This window comes from Vanacampus margaritifer, chromosome 16 (assembly GCF_051991255.1).
Source record: "Vanacampus margaritifer isolate UIUO_Vmar chromosome 16, RoL_Vmar_1.0, whole genome shotgun sequence".
NCBI lineage: Eukaryota > Metazoa > Chordata > Actinopteri > Syngnathiformes > Syngnathidae > Vanacampus > Vanacampus margaritifer.
The window spans coordinates 12,551,954-12,571,992 of NC_135447.1; the positions used below are offsets into that span (position 1 = coordinate 12,551,954).

Sequence of the window (20,039 nt, forward strand, 5' to 3'; positions counted from 1 at the left end):
TTTTGTCTTATCATGCCTCCTCCACATATAGCCTTATTTCAAAAATAAAGACAACACATTTTTACACATATAACAGTTCGAATTGTGGTTGCCATGCAAGTCATGTACTGTAATTTGCACTTGTAATTTCCGTTATTAAGGTGATTTTTATCACAGCACGAAGCGACCTTCATGGCATGTTTTTGTTCGGCGTTGAGTCCTGCCTTCCTGTTTGTATGCCATTTCCACACTAATATGATTTGCACTCACATATTACATTAAATCTTCGTTGCAAATTAAATCCTAATCACCAGATTAAAGCTGTTCTGCGCCTTTCATGCCACCGACCGGCCATGCTGAGGACTTGAGAACATCTTTCATCTGCAAATGACTGGCGGACTTGCAAGGTGAGGGTCTCCAAGCAGGTGGGAAGGAGGGCCTCTTAATGATAGAAATTACTGAAGCGCGTCAATATTCCAAATGAGTGGTCACTGTCTTCGCCAACATGACTTTGACTTCACCTTTCTCTTTAGTTTGTTACTTTACTTGAGTCTGGCGCCTGCGTGTTAGCATGACAGTGTGGCTAATTAGCTCAACTTCAACTCACCAATGTTAAATGTTTCTCCATGCGGTCTTTGACTCTGCCCGTCCACATCGCTCAGACATCCGAAATGATTGTTTCGATGTATTTAAACTAACAGAACAGAAACATTTTTAATGCGCTGATTTAATTACCGACACTTGTGCGAAGGTGGGGCTTATATTTCTCCAGCCAATCCTCGGCCTGCATTTCCTACAACAACCAATAACGGCTCAATATAAGTTGAGCCTCTTTGACACATAGAGTGATGGTGGCAAAAAAATACATCAAAAATGAACTTAAGGGTAATTTTTTTACAGTGTTTGTATATTTTGATTGTTAACTGAAAATTGTTATTGTAAATAAAAAAATGAGCCATATTAACTACTCTTTCACATGAGAAGGCGGGTCTTATATCTATTTTTACCTACAATATAATCAGAGTCCCTTTGACACATTAATTAGGAATCAAATTTGACGTAAAGGTTTACATTTTAATCTAAATTATGGATGATCTTTCTCTTCAATTTTATTGATGTAAGAAGGCGGGGCTTACCTCACTTAAACTCATAGTAAATAGGCAACAACATGAAGAATCACAATGAATTGAATCTAATATTTTTATACATTTTAATCAAGGCCCCAAAAGAAGGATGATATGAAGTTCAACAAAATTATTAAATTTGAAAAAATATGATGATAACCATAGAACCACAAATTGAACTCATTACTCAGCTACAATGACATTAGTACATAAAAGTTTCCAAATTAACCATTTCCCATTTAATGATGTTGTTTGGGTCCACTTCATGAGCATTCAATAAACGGAACGGCACCCCGCCCTCGCAGCTTTATTAAATCTTCGCAATGAGACAGTTAATAAGTATGACTGTTAATTGTTGTCATGGAGACGGCGGGCGGGCGACGGCGGGCGGGCGGGCCCCGTTTCATCTGCCAGCCAGAGATCCGATTGTAATTGCTCTATTAAAATTCTGTCGCCGCGCTACGTCGGCCCACATTTTATTGTAAGTGCATTACAAGCGCAACGAGTGCGGCACGAGGAGATTTGCAATTTAGGCCGATGCCTTTCCTCGGCGTACAGCTGACAGTGGCATGTTACATTCGACGGACTCCCGCAGTGCAATTAGAGAGTGAAATAAAGATGATGGTCTGGAACATGAGAAGGATATTTTACATATGTCCACCACTGCGTCAAAGATAAATAGAATTTGGGGAGCTATCAAATATCATGCAGATCGAAAGCATCATTGGCTTTAATGGCTTGAGGAACACAATTCTCAGCATGGTGGATTGCTATGTCATGTCATGGCTAACCATCCCACTTCTGACGCCACAGAAGTTTTCCTCAGCACAAATTTGGTGGCCAATTCCAAACCGGGTCACCCGTGCAAAGGGTTTCCTCAACCGGCCACGGACATCAAATAAGAATAATAACATTAAGAGCAAATCTGAGAAACTCAAAGTAGCTTGCAAAATTTACTAAAAGAACATACATTGGCAATGTTAAAACATTTAGAGTAAAGAAATGTTCTAAAAAATATTTATTAAAAAAAAAAAAAGATCTAAAAATGATTGTATATGAAAAAAGCAAAGTTTTAAACTGGATTTAAAAAGCATTTACACTCCAGGCTGACTTCACTTCTGTTGGCAGCTTATTCAATTTGTGTGCAGCATAACAGCTAAATGCAGCTTCACCATGTTTACTTCAGAATCTGGGTTCCACTAATTGACTGCAGATCTCAGATCTCAACTGGACACACCGAAGATCCCACTGTCTAAGGATTGCTACCGTGAGCACAGTTTGAATTCCAATCTATCTCACTGGGCTAAAGCGCTGTAGGAATATCATCAAGACAGGGAACAAGAATTCCCTTGAATGCTAAGAAATACTGTTGAAGTTAAGGTTAGGGTATTCTAGGGATGACATTGGAACTATCTGCTTGGATGGTCAGTAAGTGTCAGGATCGCGCATGCTCCTTGAGGGCACTCTGCAGTTTTTGAACAAATATGCTAAACCTCTTCAATATTTTAATTTGGACCTAATTTGGGCCTTCTGGTCATGTCACGTCAGTGGACTTCTAATTTCCGTTTCCCCCCCCGAAAATCCATCAATGGCAAGCGCTGCTCCTTTAGTTATTAACCTCCTGTGCAGGAGTGCCGCTTCTGTAACAAGCCCACAACTCACAGGCATGGACTTGCATTGTTAAGAATCCATTAGAACCAGCAGAATTCAGAGTTGTATTGTGAAGTGAACCTTAGACGGATTAAATCTTTTAAAAATATGTATATTTCCTATTTCACGACTGGACACACACCCAGAGCACGGTAGGCCTATAAATGAATGAAATAGCATAAGGATCCATTTAAAGCAGAAAAGCACAGATTTCATTGGATAAAGACGGCAGTTATCAGGGAAGGGAACTTCAATTCCCCAGCAATCCTTTCAGCGATTCAAGTATGTGCTGCTTGTAATGCTAATGCTGTTAGCTAACACTACTGCTAATTCAAACTCGACACAGCTCTGCTTAACTTTTGACTTGGTAGTTTTTCAACCATCAATATCCACACTGAGTGTTGTCATTATGTCAATCAGCCTCACTGACTATGTTTACATGCAGTCAATATTAGGGTTCGAATCAAAATTCCGAGCAGACAGCTTTACTCCCTTACACAAAACCCGATCAAAACCGGACAACATCATTACACAAATCATTTTACATCATTTCCACTTTCTATGGTCAATAAAGGTCATTATATTCATGTCAATCAGCACATTAACTCATTCACTGCCATTGACGGCTATAGACGTCAAAAATTCATTTGAACTATTTCTATTAGTTTAACATTTTTTCCCACTTTTGTTAACAAGAGTATGAAAACTTTGATTTTTTTTTATCGTATTAAAACAGATTTAAAATTTGTGATTAATCGTGAGTTAACTAGTGAAGTCATGATTAAAATGATGATGATCGCCTGACGCCCCTAATTTTTAATAATCTTTTATTAAAAAAAAGATAAAACATTTGAAAAAAAATATATATATATCTATATCTATATATATATCTATATATCTATATATATATATATATATATTTTTTTTTTTAAGATTACATTTAAGGGCAGTGGGCGATTATAATTTGTAATTGTAAATATTCGCATGACTTCACCAGTTAACTCACGATTATTATTATTTTTTTTATCTGTTCTAAATGTACAAAAAAAATCTAGGCTTTCATACTCTTGTAAACAAAAATGTAAAATCATGTTGAACTAATAGAAATAGTTAACATTTATTTTTGATGTCTATTGCTGTCAATGGCAGTGAATGAGTTAATTTAACTAACTAATTAACTGATCAACTCCAAATATCAACGTTTGTTTACCTCTGCGTATTGTGTCACACTGTAGCATTTTTGCCATAGAGACACAAACAAACGCTTCATTCAATCAAAATATTCTGAATGCATTTATATGAGCAAACATTTGGGTTAGAAAAGGGGCAACTTCTTTGGGGGTCTTATTTGAGCTTTTTTTTAAACCCAAATATGAGCATAGAAGTGGACTTCCTTGGAAATTTTCATAACTCCCAACACCTGCTGGGAATTTTGCCTTTCAGCTCCTTGTCCAGCAAGTTGTACAAACATTGAAAAGTTTGGAAAAGGTCAAATAAAGTTCACTGATAAAGGTTATACCGCATTTTAGGTTCATCCTGAAAATGCACTTTTTGTGAGCAGTGTGACGTGACTCCAGTCAAGTCATACGACTTCAATCGCCCACCTCTGATACTGACATCATTTAGCTAGCAGCCACGCGGTATTGATGCACACCTAGAACGGACACGGCAACCCCTCGACGTAAGATCGGCGTCCATCTTTAGTTTTCCATTACACGCTATACAACAAATGGCAAGGCAACTTGGATGGCGAGAGATTAAAAGCTCGGAGCGAGGAGGAAGAGGAAGGCCATTGTTTACACAGAGACTGGCGAGGCGAGATGTGGCGGAGCGAGGCCGATCTTTATTTACACAGCGGGATTTACGGCGGCCTGGCGGGCGAGCCGTGTGGCACGGGGAGGCACATCATTTCAAGCTCGAGTGCCCGCTGTGCCATCAAGTGCTCTGCCCCCCCCACCCCGCGACCAACACCTCACCCTCCCGCCTTGAAAGAAAGAGCACAACTGCGGAATACCAACAAAACCTTCTGACCTTTCCTATTATGTAAAGACGCCGCAACCTCTCCGCCAACTACCTGCAGTGCTATGGCAACACTCAAATTATGGACTTTTGCACATTTCCCATGCTAGGGGCTGCTCGGGTTTCACCCTGGGGCCTTTGAACACATCACAAGGCGAAGTGGGTTGGGGTTCTGGAGCATTCTGACAGTTTGCCACTTGGAATGCAGCGCGGTCAAAACTGAAACGCCAAAAGAACGGCAGCACCGGAATTTGAATGGTTTTCCACCGACAGACAGAATTTTAACAGTTTCGGGGAAAAAAAGAGAGCAGCACGGCGCAGTAGTGGTTAGCACATCAGCCTCACAGTCCAGAGGTCATGGGTGTGAGTCTCCCTAACACTGTCCAGGGTGTACCCCACCTGAATTAGGACATTTTGGTTGGCACACTAACCAAACACAAAACTTTGCGATATGTCCTTGGTGGGTCACTGCCCCACTTGGCCCCCACTGCAAGCAGACTGTAACGTAATTCTACAATGGTTTTGATTTGGTCATGTTTAAATAATCTGACCCGTCAACAAGTCAAACTCAAATGTTTGTGATTTGTCCTTGGTGGAGGTAATAAAGACAACGCAGGTCCATTTGCTCTACGTATCTGGTGGGTCACTGCCTCACTTGGCCCCCACTGCAAGCAGACTGTAACAGTGCCAATTCTCGATATTATTTAGCGGCATTTTAAAAAAAAAATTGTACAGAAGGGCCAACAGAGACACTTTTTTTCCCTTTTTTTTTGCCACAGGCTTTACAGGATTAAATGTGTTGGAATGGAATGAAATCAAATGTATTGTCATTGCAGATATCACAACTATAGAGCAATTAAATTCACAACCCATCAACAAGACATAAAAACAATGACCAACAAAGGAGACAGAATGTGAAGCCTGACGGGTCACCAAACAGCGCAAATGAAAAAGAAGAGCATAAGGAAGCAGGAGTGGAAAAAACAGCTCCAAACTATGCTCCTATTATATTTTTTGTGTTGTTTTTATGTTTACATGGTCTTTTTTTATCTCTCGCCAGTGTGTCCGGCACGCATTCCCCACAATTCTAAGTAGTTTTTGCATTATCTGGCTAACAGGCTTAGAGGCCTGATCTTGGTGAAGGGCAGCCAACAGACGCTTACGAAGGTTACTGGAAAATAATAGCCGGCAAGGCTCTAATAGAATCTGCGCGTCCTCACGTCCAGTCTGACTTGTTCCAAATAAAAACACACAACGGCGGCGGCAAGGGCGCCGCTTCATCCCGTCTGAAAGTCAATTCAAGAGTTGAGAGGAAGATCACGGTGTTAAACTAAAAAGTGCACCGGCAGACTCATCCTGGGATGGATGTGCACCATCCGGATGATGAGCTGACGCAGTTTGAGAGTGTGACGTGGTGGGAAGACACAGATAAAGCCAACACACAGCAGGAAAGACGGCGCCTGGCGGGACACCACAAAATCCAAATATAGAAGAGAAAAAATGTATTTTCACAAGGAAAAAATAGTCACCATTCAAGAACAAAATAGAATTCTTCAATATAAGCTATTTCTGAGGCTTGGAATGAAAAGAAAATTGGAGTATTATAAGAAAAAAAGGTCTTAACGGTAGGAGATCCAAACTATTCTACTTAAAAAATATATTTGAGTGTAACATAAGAAAATGTTTAGTTTTTTGTCACATTTTTTTCCCTAGGCTTTTCCCATAGCCTGAGAGAAAATATGGAAGAAAAAAGTTGTAATATTACAAAGGGAAGAAAATCATGTTAGCATTAAAAATATATATATATTATGGGGGAAGGGGGTCTATTTTTTAATGAAAATAATATTGTAACAATTTTACAAGAATAAAGTATAATTTTTAAATGAAAAGAAAATGTAACGTTATAAGAAAAAGTGATCAATACTACAAGAACAAATGCAATTTTTTTTACAATTACACTGTGCATGTACCAGAAAAAAAAGTTTTATTTTTTTTGCAATAAAAAAGTCTTTTTTTTTAAACTCTTTTACTGCCAAAGACGTTAAATGACGTTCTGCAAAAACCTGCGGAGGAGCGCCAAAGACGTTAAAAGACGTCCACCCATTTTTTTATATATATATTTTTTTGAAATGGGTGGAGTAAATAAAGCCTTGCCCAGCTGTGGTGAAAGTTTCAAGCAGGTCTAGTGAGCCTAATGACTATTTTTGGCCCCTAGAGGGCAGCGATGACTCTCTTTTGACAAGATTGGGTAGGCGTCAGTAGAAGACGTGAGGCGGAGCTAGAGGGGACAATGGCTGGGGAAGGGAAGAGAACATGGCGACCGGTTTGCAAGCAGCTCACGCTCGAGCATTTTTTTTCAAAGACGAAAAGCATCGACCAACGCTAAAGAGCACATTGATGACGACGATGATCATCATCGATGATGGTGACTCCGAGGTTGGAAGCGTTGACGCGGCAGTAGAAGACGTGAGGCGGAGCTAGATGGCTGAGGAAGCGAAAAATGGCGGTTGCAAGCAGCTCACACTTGGGAATTTTTTTCAAAGACGAAAGGCATCGACCAACGCTAAAGAGCACATTAATGACGACGATGATCATCATCGATGATGATGATGGTGACTCCGAGGTTGACGCCGAAGTTGGAAGCGCTGACGCGGCGGCTATGACGACGTCATAAAGGTTGACCGGCTAGCGATGCTAACACCGGAAAACGCGGAGCACAACCGAGCACGCTCAGGCGGACGTTCAATCGGACGACGAAGAGTACCCCGAGTCCGATGCATATTCATCGGAGGAGTGGGTACAGTCTGCTACTTGCTATTCCCCGGAAAAAAAGGCCGTCAAGAAAGTTTAGCGTCTGCACGCGAAAGGAGCCATCGCAAGTGAAACTAATCTGTTGTGCAAATCCTCCTGCGTCTCCTTGCACGCATGGGAGCGTTACAAAAAGAAAAACTGTATTTGAAACATCCACATAATTGTAAGTAGTACCACAGTTGCACACATTTGTAAATAGTTTGCGAAATTGTTTTGTCAAATTGTTACACTGTTGAATGGAAATAAACGTATTTTGCAACCAAAAAACACTTTTTCATTGTTGGTGATAGCGTTTTACAGAAGTAAAGCACTATTTAGGTGTTTGTGGCATCATTCATGGACAAAAAGAAGTGTACAATTCACTAGAGTGCATGAAATAATATTGTTTCACAAAAAGCTCTTTTTCTCCGCTTTTTGTTTCAAAACAGAGCATTTCGGTGAAACTAACCATTTTCTATTGTTGATTACTGAAGAACGGAATAAGGTAGAAACAAACTTTTTTTTCTGATGAAAGATGAGAGTTCAATCTTTCATTTGGTAGTATGTGTTTCCATAGTCCAAAACACAACATTTGCTGTGGACCTTGAAAGATCAGTCAAAATGCTTAAATCGGCTGGCACTGGCGACATCCCATTTCTGAAAACGTCTGGCAGTCAAAGAGTTAATGAGAAAAAGTCATCATTTTATAACATTATTTAAAAAAAATAAAAAATAAAAAAACAGGTTCATTACAAGTAGGGCTGTCACTATGAAATGAATTTAATAATCAGACAACATTTTATTTTGAATTAGAATGTATTACAAAACCGCCCTTGAACCTTTAATTACTGTTTATGAACCAATTTTTGTTTTTTTGGTCTTGTTTAGTGATAAAGATAAAAATAAAAATGAATGATTAAGAAATATCACACGAGAGGTTGAGAGATTAATGTTGTACTCACCAGCCATTTTTAAACTGATTCCCTTTCTTGTTCGGTCATCGTTTTCCAAATTAAAAGCAGATGTTTGCAAATGTAATGTGTCATGAATAGATCATGACAGAAATCCCAGAATAATTACTCCTGAGAGGCTGAAATCAGTTGATTAAAATGAAGTTAAATAATGACTCTAAACTCGATTATTAATATAGTTGTCGATTATTCTGATAATCGATTCCAAAAAAAATATTAATATTGACACCTCTAATTACAAGAAATGCAGCATTTTCATAGGAAAAAAGCAATTTGGGAAAAGTCTAGATTACATAAGACTAAAGTTGAAGCTGTGCGCCGTCATTCAAGCACAGTTGTGACATGATCCGTTTTCTCTGCGGCTTGTCATTTCATTACATAAGGTCTGATTTTCGCTCTCATTTTCTCGTCTCGTTCCGAGGCCCGCACGGCGAATTAGCCTGCACGCCGCCAGAATAATTCCCGACACACTTGAGAGAGGAAGCGGGGCGTCTGCGAGTAGATCAAGACGGAGGAGGCCAAAAAAGCGACAGGGAAGGAGTGCACTCCTACCTCCAAATGAGTGCGCTGTCCTCACTCATTGTCATGCGCGTTGCGGTAAAGGTCAAGACTGCAGATGAGTGCCAGTTAATAGCTAACCGTAAGAAAATAAGAAGTAATCATCAGAGTGCAGTCACTTCCTACTAAGCAAACATTTTGCATCCCTCACATTATTTAGGGGAGACTGTGGCTAGTTGTAACACTTTTTATACTTTTATATATTTCCTAGAATCAATACATCATACATAAACAAAATGCATAGCAGATGAAAGACCAAAGTCTTAGGTATATATTTTGTTTTCATGTCATTTTCATACTTTGTGTCAGTGCAACGTTATAAGCCTTCAAATAGAGGGAGTGAACATGTGACATGTTGCCCCATCAATGGGTAAGTTGTCACACTATATGGGGTAAGTTGTCACACTATATGGGGTAAGTTGTCACACTAAATGGGGTAAGATGTCACACTGGATTTCGCAACTAATAAAACAAGGACAAAAATATCAATTTCCTTGTTTTTGTTGTTGTTTTTTAGCTGGAATATTATGCGAAAAAGTCAGCATTTCTATGACATTAATTGCAATATTACTAGAACTAAAAAGAAAAAAGTCAGAATTTGTATTAGTTGCAATATTATGGGGAAAAATTAGGTATGCCAAAAAATCGATTCTCATGAGAATCGCGATTCTCATTTAGTACGATTCAGAAATTTTACAATTTTATTTTAATTATTTCATACTGTCTTGCCTTTGTCTATGTGTGCCTTTATTTGGAGCGCTGTTCATGTTGTACCCTGTTTGGTCACTGAGGGGCAGTGTGGTTCCACGCAATCTAATACACTGTTAAATTGTAGCCACATTAGAGAGTAGAAGGAAAAAGTCACGATCAAGTTATTCCAATAAAAGTTGTTTTTTTGTGTGGAGCCGTTCTTTTGAGTGATAAAAGTGCCGCGAGTAGCGTGCGGATTAGCATTAGCGAGTCAGACTGGAGTAGATCATTACAATTCCTTGCACATCTATAGATTAAAGCAAAAATCAGTCAATCAAATCATTTTGAATTAAAAGGCGTTCTTAAACGAAAATCGATTCTGAATCGAATTGCAGACCCAAAAACTGTAATCAAATCGATTCGTGAGACATTCAAAGATTCCCACCCCTAGAATTTTTTTTGCAACATTGCAAGAAAAAGTTTTAATTTCTTTGAGAACAAAGCATTATGAAAAAAAGTTTACTTTTATTGCTGGACCATTTATATTCAAGTATCCGTTGCTTAAAGGGTTTTAATGGCCGCAACACCATCGATGGAAGTTCCGTTAGCCTGTCTTTGGCATTTGCAATGTATGTTAGCTTCAAACTAGGAAAACTTTGGTTCAACTAATCTTTGTTTTAAACTTGACAAGGAAGAGACATTATCCGGGTATAGATGTCATATGTCGGGTCCCTCGTACGCGGAGGTCTATTCAAAAGTGGTCGTAAAAGCCCCCTAACAGGCTTTTGTAGGATTTGGATGCACGTGTGGTCCTTTGGGACAGCAGGCAGGTTAAATCATCCCCTCTTTTCCAACGTGAGCTCATTGTATCAGAAAAGCACAGCAAAGAGACGCTTTTTCCACACGGCTAATGCTCGCTACCTGCCAGTAAGAAATAACAAGTGCAAAGCCGACTGATGTCGCCGTTAAATCGGCTTAGCGGGAGCTAACATGAGTTCGTGTCGGAAGACGTGTTTTGGAGCGCGCGCTTGTTGGAAACGCACGTTATCCTTGGACACCAAATGGATTAGCTCAAGAAAGATCACTGTGGTGTCAAATGACAGTTCCTTTGCAAATAGGTCGTTTTTATCAATTGAGTTTTGGGAAAAAAGATAAACAAAAAAATAAAATAAAATATATAAATATTTTATAAAATAGGAGTACATTCACATAAGAGGATTATCCCAAAAATATTTTTAAAAAATTGACAAAAAAATCTAAAGATAATGATTCTTTTCGGAAAATGAGGACTTAAAAAAAACACAGTATAATTTTACACCTTAAACACGTTACCATTGTTTTGTAAGATTTGACCTCCCTGCCCACCCCTGAAAATAAAATAAACATTTATTAACATGAAATCAAGACTTCCCCACCGAGATTAAATTTAATTTTTGATTGAAAAAATAATGTATGATAAAATGTTATTTATTTCATCACAAACACCCTCCACCAACCAAACAAATATAACTTTTGAAAAATATTAAAACATAAATAAATATGATTTAATTGTTGAAAAATATAACTTTATGTAATTTTGTTCTAAGTTTTTTCAAGTACAATTTCTATTTCTTTCTCTAAAAAATACAACTTTTTTTTCTAGAGAAATCCGGGACGTCCTTTGTATAGAAACAAACCTTTTTTCATGTACAATACTTCTTTTTTAAGGCTCTGCATTCTCCTGGCAAACATTTTATTTTCCATCTTGACGTTTTTTCTCTGTTCTGATACCTTGAAAAGCAAACACAAAAAATCAGTATCAGAAGTACAGACATTAGCAGTTTTAAAGGATATGCTTTTCTTTGTATATAACCAAAAATAAATAAAAAATAACATGCCTGCCTTCATTCACCTTGTATTGCACTTTCCAAAGTACAGTAGAACCCTCCCCCTTCCTCTGATGGGCACTTGAGGATTACACTCTCCTACTCACCCCCCTCACCCCCTCACCCAAACCCCCTACCAGCTGCTGCACCGGAGATAAATGCAGAGAGGACGGTTATTCCGATTGGCGGGAATCAATCCTAAAAGTTCCTGTGCAGGGATGTCTCGCCTGTACGCCGCCAACATTGATCCGCTCGTGAAAAAAAATGGCAAACTGTTAGTGCAGGAGAGCGGAAGGGGCTCAGCGTCCAATCGATTTGCAGACAGACACTGTACAAATGCTCTTGTCCGTTCAGTTTACATGTGGGCCAAGAATATCCTTATCAAAATTGTCAATATCAAATTGTGAATTATACCTCTTTTCAAAATGTTTTAACAGATGAATACAATCATAATCATTCAAAAAAAGGAATCTTGCACGGACATAACGTGCACCGAAACGTATCCGTCCATTTTTCTCCTGAACTTCCCCATGGCCACCACGCCCCTGACAACACCAAAAATATAGCAATAATAACTTTTTTTCTGGATAAAGCACAGAAGCACTAAACATATCGTCTTGTTGCCATGGAGACAACCTGACAAACGGACACATTTTCAAATCTAACCAGGAAAGACCCATCAGATTTCCATTTTAAGCCAAACTCGAGTGTGATTTGACCCATCTCACAAAATAGAGGCTGTTCTCGCTCCAGTGTTGCAACAAACTCCCAGCAGGACGAATGAATGACAATTGGCGAAACAGAGCAGAGGTGACCCGTCCTACTCTCGGCTGACGCAGCGCCGACGTGAGCGGATTGGACGCCGCTCGCGGCAAAAAGGTTCCTTCACGGGTCGTTGTGCGTCGTCGAGTTTGTTTACTGGAGCTCGGGATCTCTGATGGCAGATGCGAGATTTCATTATGTTCTTCACTTGTAAGCACACAAAGAATCCAGATACATGCTCTGCTTTTGTTTTTGGAGCGAAAGAAGTAGGAAAACTTTTCTTTTTGTTCTACTGCATGACAACTCGCATGAGCAAAAAGTAAAGCGGTCTTAAAGGATCAAAAATAGGTAAATATGAACAATCGCCACAGTCGCACTTCAGCGCCACCTACTGGCAGTCTCTGGCATTCCTTCACCGGCAAGCCTAAACTGTATTCTTGTTGTCACCCTTTTTTCGGATCCTGACCAAAATTGAATGCGTTCTTTTTGCTTTAAAAAATGCAGCTTCTGTTATTTGGTTTAAAAAAAATTAACGTTTTGAAGCAGGAGATAAAAACTGTCTGCAGTAATTCATATCTTAAAATGCAAAATATTTTCCGGGAAGTCAGTGAATGCAGTCTGACTAAGTTACGTCCCGCTTCGGTCGGCTGATAAGACTTATCTCGCTTAGCCGAGCTCCTTATGAATGCTAAGTAACTATCCCCCCCCCCCCCCTCCATCTTCATTCAAAGTCTTCATAAACAAAGGGTTGATAAGCACGTTTTAGTCTTTTTTTTTGGAGGGGAGGGTGGGGGGGGCTCTAATCAGCTTTGATGCAGAATTAATTAACATGATGACATTTTTGGGGAGGATTCTTTCAGGGCAAAAGGTCACAAGTGGGAGGAAATTAATAAAACATAAGTCAGCAAGTCTAAGAGGGTGGATTGCTGAGAAGAATATTACAATTTTAAAAAATCCTCCATTTTCTTTACGGCATTCAAATGACTTTTTGACCTATTTTGCATAATCCTGTAAACTTAAAAAAAATATATATATTTTTTTTTAAAAGGTTAGTCTGACTTGTTTGAATGAAAAACTGTGTTGGCTCTCAACTTGAAAGTTGATTGATCATAACAGCCACGGACATTTCTCTTTTTTGGATAATCCTTTTAACTAGCCCACATTAGTCCTACTGGATAGCAACAGAGTCCTGACTCGACTAACAAAAAAAAAAGAAGTAAATAATCGTTACTATTAGCTAGCATCAAAGGTACGACAATAAAGGATGCCATACAGCAAGGTCGGTATTCTCATCTTAGACATGATGGCTGGAGGTTGAAGGATGAATGTAGACAGCTGGAGGGGTCAGCGGTTAAGGAGGGCAGAGTGGGGGGGGTGCTTGTTGCCCACTGAGGGGCCCCCCCACCCGCCACACACTTCCCCACCCCCTGGTTTTCATATAGCAGGGTCATATAAAAAGACCAAACGCAGCAGGGTTTCCACTGAGGAGGCCAAATTAACCTTCAAACATTCTTCATAGCACAGTCAGCTGGACCAAAAGGTTAGGAGAAATCTAGTCCACAAAATATTAGCGCTATTTTTATATTTTCATTGATCTCATTTTTGTCTTGTAGTGAAGAGAACTGTCAGAACACAATCCAAACTGGAATGGATGTGGATTGCAGACCTCCACCAAGGTCGTACCACTGAGTGAAAACTTCTGGTTAAAGGACTGCGATGAAATAAAAAGCAACGGGAACGTAGCATTTTTACTTATAGGAAGGGGATAAACGTTCAATGATAACATTTGATGAAAAATTTGCCCAGCACTAAATTTGTTTTACTTTGGGTTTGTCCGTCCCAACGTTTATTAGTAAGAAGGCTACTTTTTGATTAGCGCCGAACAGCTAACGTTAATAGTCCCCCCCCCCCCCCCCCCAATGTCTTCAAGACACAAAAATCCCAAGAAAAATCCAAACAGACGTTAGTTCATCATAGAGGCCTACTGTAATCACAAAAAAACGTTGCATTTGGTTTTGTTAGTGAGTAAACTACTTCCTGGTTAGCGCCTAACAGCTAATATCAGCAGGTAAACCCATGTTTTCAGTAAACAACACTTCTAGAGGCTCCTGCCATTTCTGATAAAAAAACATTTGAAATAATTCAAACGCAAAGCAAAGAATTTGAGTTTGTTTGTCCGTTTGTTAGCATGCAAGCAACTTTCTGGTTAGCGCCAGCAGCAAACGTTAGCAATTGAATCAGAGTGTTCTTTTAACACCACCTGTCGCCACTGTTGACTAAACATTTTACAGAAATACAAAAACAAAAGGTGCAAAATGTAGCATTTGAATTTGTTTGTCTGTGAGTTTGTTAGTTAGCAAGCTACTTTCTGGTTAGTGCCTAGCAGCTAACATTAGCTGTCCACTCCATCCATCCATATTTTATCATTAAACATAATCGTAAAATGTGTATAATTTGAAGTAATAACTACACTTTTTTTTTTTAAATAAAAATATTACATTTTGCTATGAAAGAAACAGATTTTGTCATAAAAACAGTTTTTTGTCAAATTTTTATTGTAAAAACTACATTTTGTCATAGAACATACTTTGTTGTAGAAACAGAGTAATTTGTTGTAAAACCCCCACATTTGTCAAAGAAGTATATTTTGCAGTAAAATAAAAATTGTGTAAAAACTGTGTAACATCCTAGTACATGTAATAAAAATTATATATTTTGTCAAAACTAGATTTTGCCTTGAAAAGTACATTTTGTATTAAAGCACAACATGCTATTTTGAAGTAAAAACATTATATACATATAATAATAACTTTCTTATTGACTCGCCTTAAGAAAAACAGAAGTACGTGTTGGAAGGAAGCCTGCAATCTTCACTTCCTGTCGATCCGTCAACACCGTCCAAAGGAAGTCTTGCCCGGTGCCGCAAACACGTGCAACACCGCCGCTGTCACTCAACCTGACGAGCTGTCTGCCTCTCTCGGAGCTCGTCGGATTGAAGCCGAGGTAACGAGACGCCGCCTTGTCGCTCGCACGGGAGTTTAAAAAAGCGGCTCTGACGGCTACGCGGCCTGACACCAATTCAGTATCAAGGTGTCACCAATATGCTTTTTTTTTTATCTTATTGGACGCCGCTGAAACATTAGACACACTTTAAACATTAACACTGCACTCAATTATGGGGGGAAACTGATTAAATTAAAAAAGCTAAATACGATTGAACTTCTACTTCAGTAGTGATTCTGTCGCATACCACTAGAGGGCTATGCGGCCTTAAATGACTCACTCGTGTCAAAGTGTCACCAGAGCGACTTCACTTCTTCAACGTTGCGTGTGAAAAATGAATAAATTGAGGGCAACTTGTAGAAAATGCTGCCAAGAGTTTTGACATTTCTTCTAGAAATGCATATACATCAATAAAAATAATTTACTAGAAAATATCTAAAAATATATGTAAAAAAAAAAAATAATAATAAAACAATTGTAGATGATAATAACAGAGATAAAAACGTTATTACATTCATTATAATTTTTTAGAATAATACATATAAATATTTTTTTTAATTCTACAAAAATCAGTAAAAAAAATAAAACGAGGCTAGTAGTCTACTAATTGCATGGCACGGTTTTCTGGAAAATGTTTTGCCTAAACACCAGGCTTGCAGTCATGTTTATCGTGTCAACATAGGTCATCAGTCGAGAGGAATCGAGGCCGGAAAGGACGGCAAATATTCAGCAAAAAACAGCCTCCGTATTTCCCGACTAAATAAATGATTAAACATGAGCAGGATGTGGCATGCGATCTAAAGCGAGAGAGCTCGTAAAAAGAGAATCAGTATTCAACGCGGACGAGAGCAATAAGAGCATACGATAATAGAAGCCGTGCAAATAAATGAGCCGCACGGCATTCAACGCCGCCCGCGTCGCCCGCGCCGCCCGGCATGCCGATGACGGATTCCGAGCGCGCGGCGGGCAGGTGCATGCCGGGAAGCGGCGTACGGGGCCCTCCGGGGGGAAACAAATTACCGCTGAAGGTGCGACTTTCCCCGCCTCCGTCCGGGACCGCATTTTTACAACGCCGTTAAATCATCTAGCGCTGGCTCGCCGCCCATGATGGAGGGGAAGCTCTTTGCTGCAGATTTAGAGCTCAGGACAGTGTGGAGATGTATATTCACTTTATGGTCATTAGCCCCAAGCCCTGGGAAAAGGCTGCCTTTAGCTTTCCGGCTTTTGGCAGGGCTGCCGATTGAATTATAAGGGTTACTAGTCCAGTAGCGCCCCCTGGAAGGACAGAAGGAAAAAATAAATCTGCCTCCGACAACGGTTTCATTGATAAACACCAAATTTGGTAGACGTGTCTGTCCTACCAGGCGGCACAAAAAAGCTTCAAGGACCCATGCCTGGGATTCAACAGTAAGTCCCCCATTTTGGTTTGAAACAGCCATTTTTGGGCTAATTACAGTACTCGAGAGTTCGGAAACAGTAGCTCCCGACATTAGTTTCACTGATAAACATGAAATTTGGTAGACATGTTCATCATAATAGGACATAAGAAAAAGTCTCAAGGACCCATGCTGGAAATTGGACAGAAATTCCGCCATTTTAGTTCAAAACAGCCAGGACTCAAAAGTTGAAAAAAAATAGCTCACGACACCAAATTCCCTGATAAACACCAAATTTGGTCGACATATTCTTCACAACAGGACGTAGAAGTCTCAAGGATCAATGACCGGAATTAAACAGGAAGTCTGACATTTTGATTTGAAGCAGCCATATTTGGGCAAATTTCGTGACTCGAAAGTTAGGGCGGAAAATTAGCCCTAGACACCAGTTTCACTGATTGACATCATAACAGGATGCACAAAAAAGTCTTAAAGTGAGCAATGAATAAGAAGTCGGCCATTTTTGGGCTAATTCGGGCACTAGCACGATGCTCCCGACCTCACTTTCACAGATTGACGCAAAACTGGGTAGTCATATCTATTGTAGCAATCGGATGCACACAAAAGAGTGGGATATTGAACAGAAAGATAAAATTTTGAAATTTTTTGGGCCGTGCTCATCAAGTGCATACGCGTGTGGAGCACGGTGTCAAAGTTTGATGATAATTCCAAGAATGCGTCATGGGAAATGGGATGCGAAAGCCCCTATGTCATCGCTTGCAGCTTTAATTATTTCTTTATTTTATTCAAGCTCCTCATTAGTCACTCATGCTAGTGGCAACAATTTAGCACAAATGGGAAGCAGTTGCATAATTTAAGGCCGGTGTTGCAACAGAAAATGAATGCTTAAAAGATTAATTACTGTATTATGTTTTATACCGATGAAAACAACATGAAAATGAATGGGAAAATCGTAATCTAACCGCCCATGAGGTAGAAGCCCGACTGTGTGAATAAACACAATTTCAAGCAAACACAAGACAATGTCAAAGTTGAAAGGTAAGCAGAGCTGCATTGTTAGCACAGATTAACAATAGTTTTTGATTCTGTTTTTGTGTCTGTGCTCAGAATGAAGTAATCATTCAAGAGTGAGCAGTGGCTTGTCTGATTATACACAGTGTTGCTGTATATTAATCGAACGGGTTAAAAGGAGGCGGCTCACCTTGTGAAACATCTCACTGTCAAAAGCTCCTCAGATGCTTCAACACTTTTTTTGGGGGCGTTTTTTGTTCTGTTTTTCTGCCGAGCAGGCGTATGATAATTGGAAGGCAGCGGCCCGAGGAGCCACTGTGAGATAGCAATCATATTTTGCCAGAACTTGACAGCTTAGACAAAAAATAAAGTAGACAACACAAAGGGTTCCAGTAGAGCAAGTGTGGGCAACCTATGGCCCGTGGGTACATCAGACCATTGGATCCAATTACGCAGCACTTGATCAAGTGATAAAGTACAAAATATTTGTTGGAGAGGAATTTAATAGAAAATGATGTTAAAATAATAATACAGATTAGAAAAATAATATATATATATATATATATATATTAAATATTTTAGGTGTCAACAACAGCCCAAATCTCTATCAGTAGTGCTCTATGCAAATAAGAGTCCTTCTTACTAGTTTAACCAATCTTCAACTAAATTGATCATGACAAGACACATTAAAAAAAATCTCAAAGACCCCGCTGGAAAATGAACAGGAAGTCGGCCATTTTAGTTTGGAGCAAATGGCCTTAAGAAGCAACACAAACTAGAATAAATAAATAAATAAATCAGCCCCCTGCACCAGTTTTACCGATCGATACAAAATTGGGCGAAAATGTCTAATATAACAAGATGCATGAAAAAGTCTCAAGGGCTCATGCCTTAAGATGATCAGGAAGACGGCCATTTTGGTTGGAAGCAGCCATTTTGGGTGAATTCAAAGGGTCATACGTTGACGAACTCTTGCTAGGTCATATTTGAGCCCCAAAGGAATCGTTTTTTTTGGAGGCCTGAAATTTCCCCAATCATGGTAAGCTTTGACCAAGTCAACATTGCAAATAAGAAAGTGTTCTTAACACATTCACTGTCAGTGAAATTTAAATGTTTTAGGGGTCTTCAACATGCCACAAAAACAACTCTCAATAGTTTCCTTTGGAAAGTTAGAAATCAGTTTGACCAACCGACAGAAAATTGGATGTGCATGTCTATCACAATCACCAAGATGGAGATGATTACAAAATTTTTTTTAGCTTTGAGGCAAGTCGAGACCCCCAAAGAGATAACATTGATATACTGTAGATATTTGGCTCCATCCGCCAAGCACTCCTCCTCGGCTTCTGTGGCTTTATACATTCAGCAAATATCGACAGGCCACTTCTTGTCGGAAAAGAATACAAATGGAAAGCAAGCCCTCAGCTGTCCAAACAATGCCTGACTAGGCAAACACATGCCAGGTTGGGCGGTTTGGATAAACAATAACAGGCTCCCCAATAATCCCGCGAAACAGAAGAGGGATTTTTGTTGTTGTTGTGCTGTTGAAGATAACAGCCGAGGATTCTCCGGTGAAAATTAGAATGCAAAGGAAAACGCTTCCTATTCGTCAGTACGGCCAAACTGTGTTGTACTGTTTTGTCGCTTCTAGTGAAAGGGGCGCGGTGAGAAAACAAACGCCTCGGTTGTACAAATCCCGACTTTCATTTGTCCTCTTTGTGGCGGTGATTAATCAGCCGCACTCTGCCTTTTTTTCCCCCCATTCGCGCCTCGCAAATTACCCAAAGAAAATCCCCCCAAAAGGAATGGTATGGGTGGATTTACGGCGTTTTACACCGCCAGTCTTCTCCCCGCCCATCAATCGCGCATTGTCAACACAACTTGGAGTGCTGCCGATTCATTACGGGCGACGCACATTTACGGGGGGCGGCAGCGCGTTTGCAACTTGCATCATGAGATGGAATGTGAGCTAGCATCCGCCGGTAACGAGCAAACATAGCGCGTGTTCATAAATTATCAAATACAAATGTGTGAGCATTAACATATTGTAAACAGGCCTGAGTTAACTCTTTGTGGGGAATAACGTAGAACATATTCAATATCGTTAGAATTAGCAGTGAGGGTGTGATTAGCTAGGCTCTAGTAAATAGTGTGCGGTGGGCATTCCGCCAGTACTGACGAACTGTCCGTCAGTGAAAATATTTCTCGCCATATGCCACT

General features: G+C 39.7%; 1 protein-coding gene across 2 annotated transcripts in view; it reads right to left on the minus strand.

Moving 5' to 3' along the window:
* Nucleotides 1–20,039, minus strand: part of sgcd (sarcoglycan, delta (dystrophin-associated glycoprotein)) — a 137,937-nt gene that overhangs the window by 103,846 nt on the left and 14,052 nt on the right. The window contains exon 1 of one of the 2 annotated variants that reach the window (XM_077547435.1): nucleotides 587–648. The exons of the other annotated variant lie outside the window; for it this stretch is intronic. The gene's annotated coding sequence lies outside the window, so the exon portion shown is untranslated. Of the gene's footprint in view, nucleotides 1–586; nucleotides 649–20,039 lie in introns of those variants that run through there. 2 annotated transcript variants of the gene reach the window in all.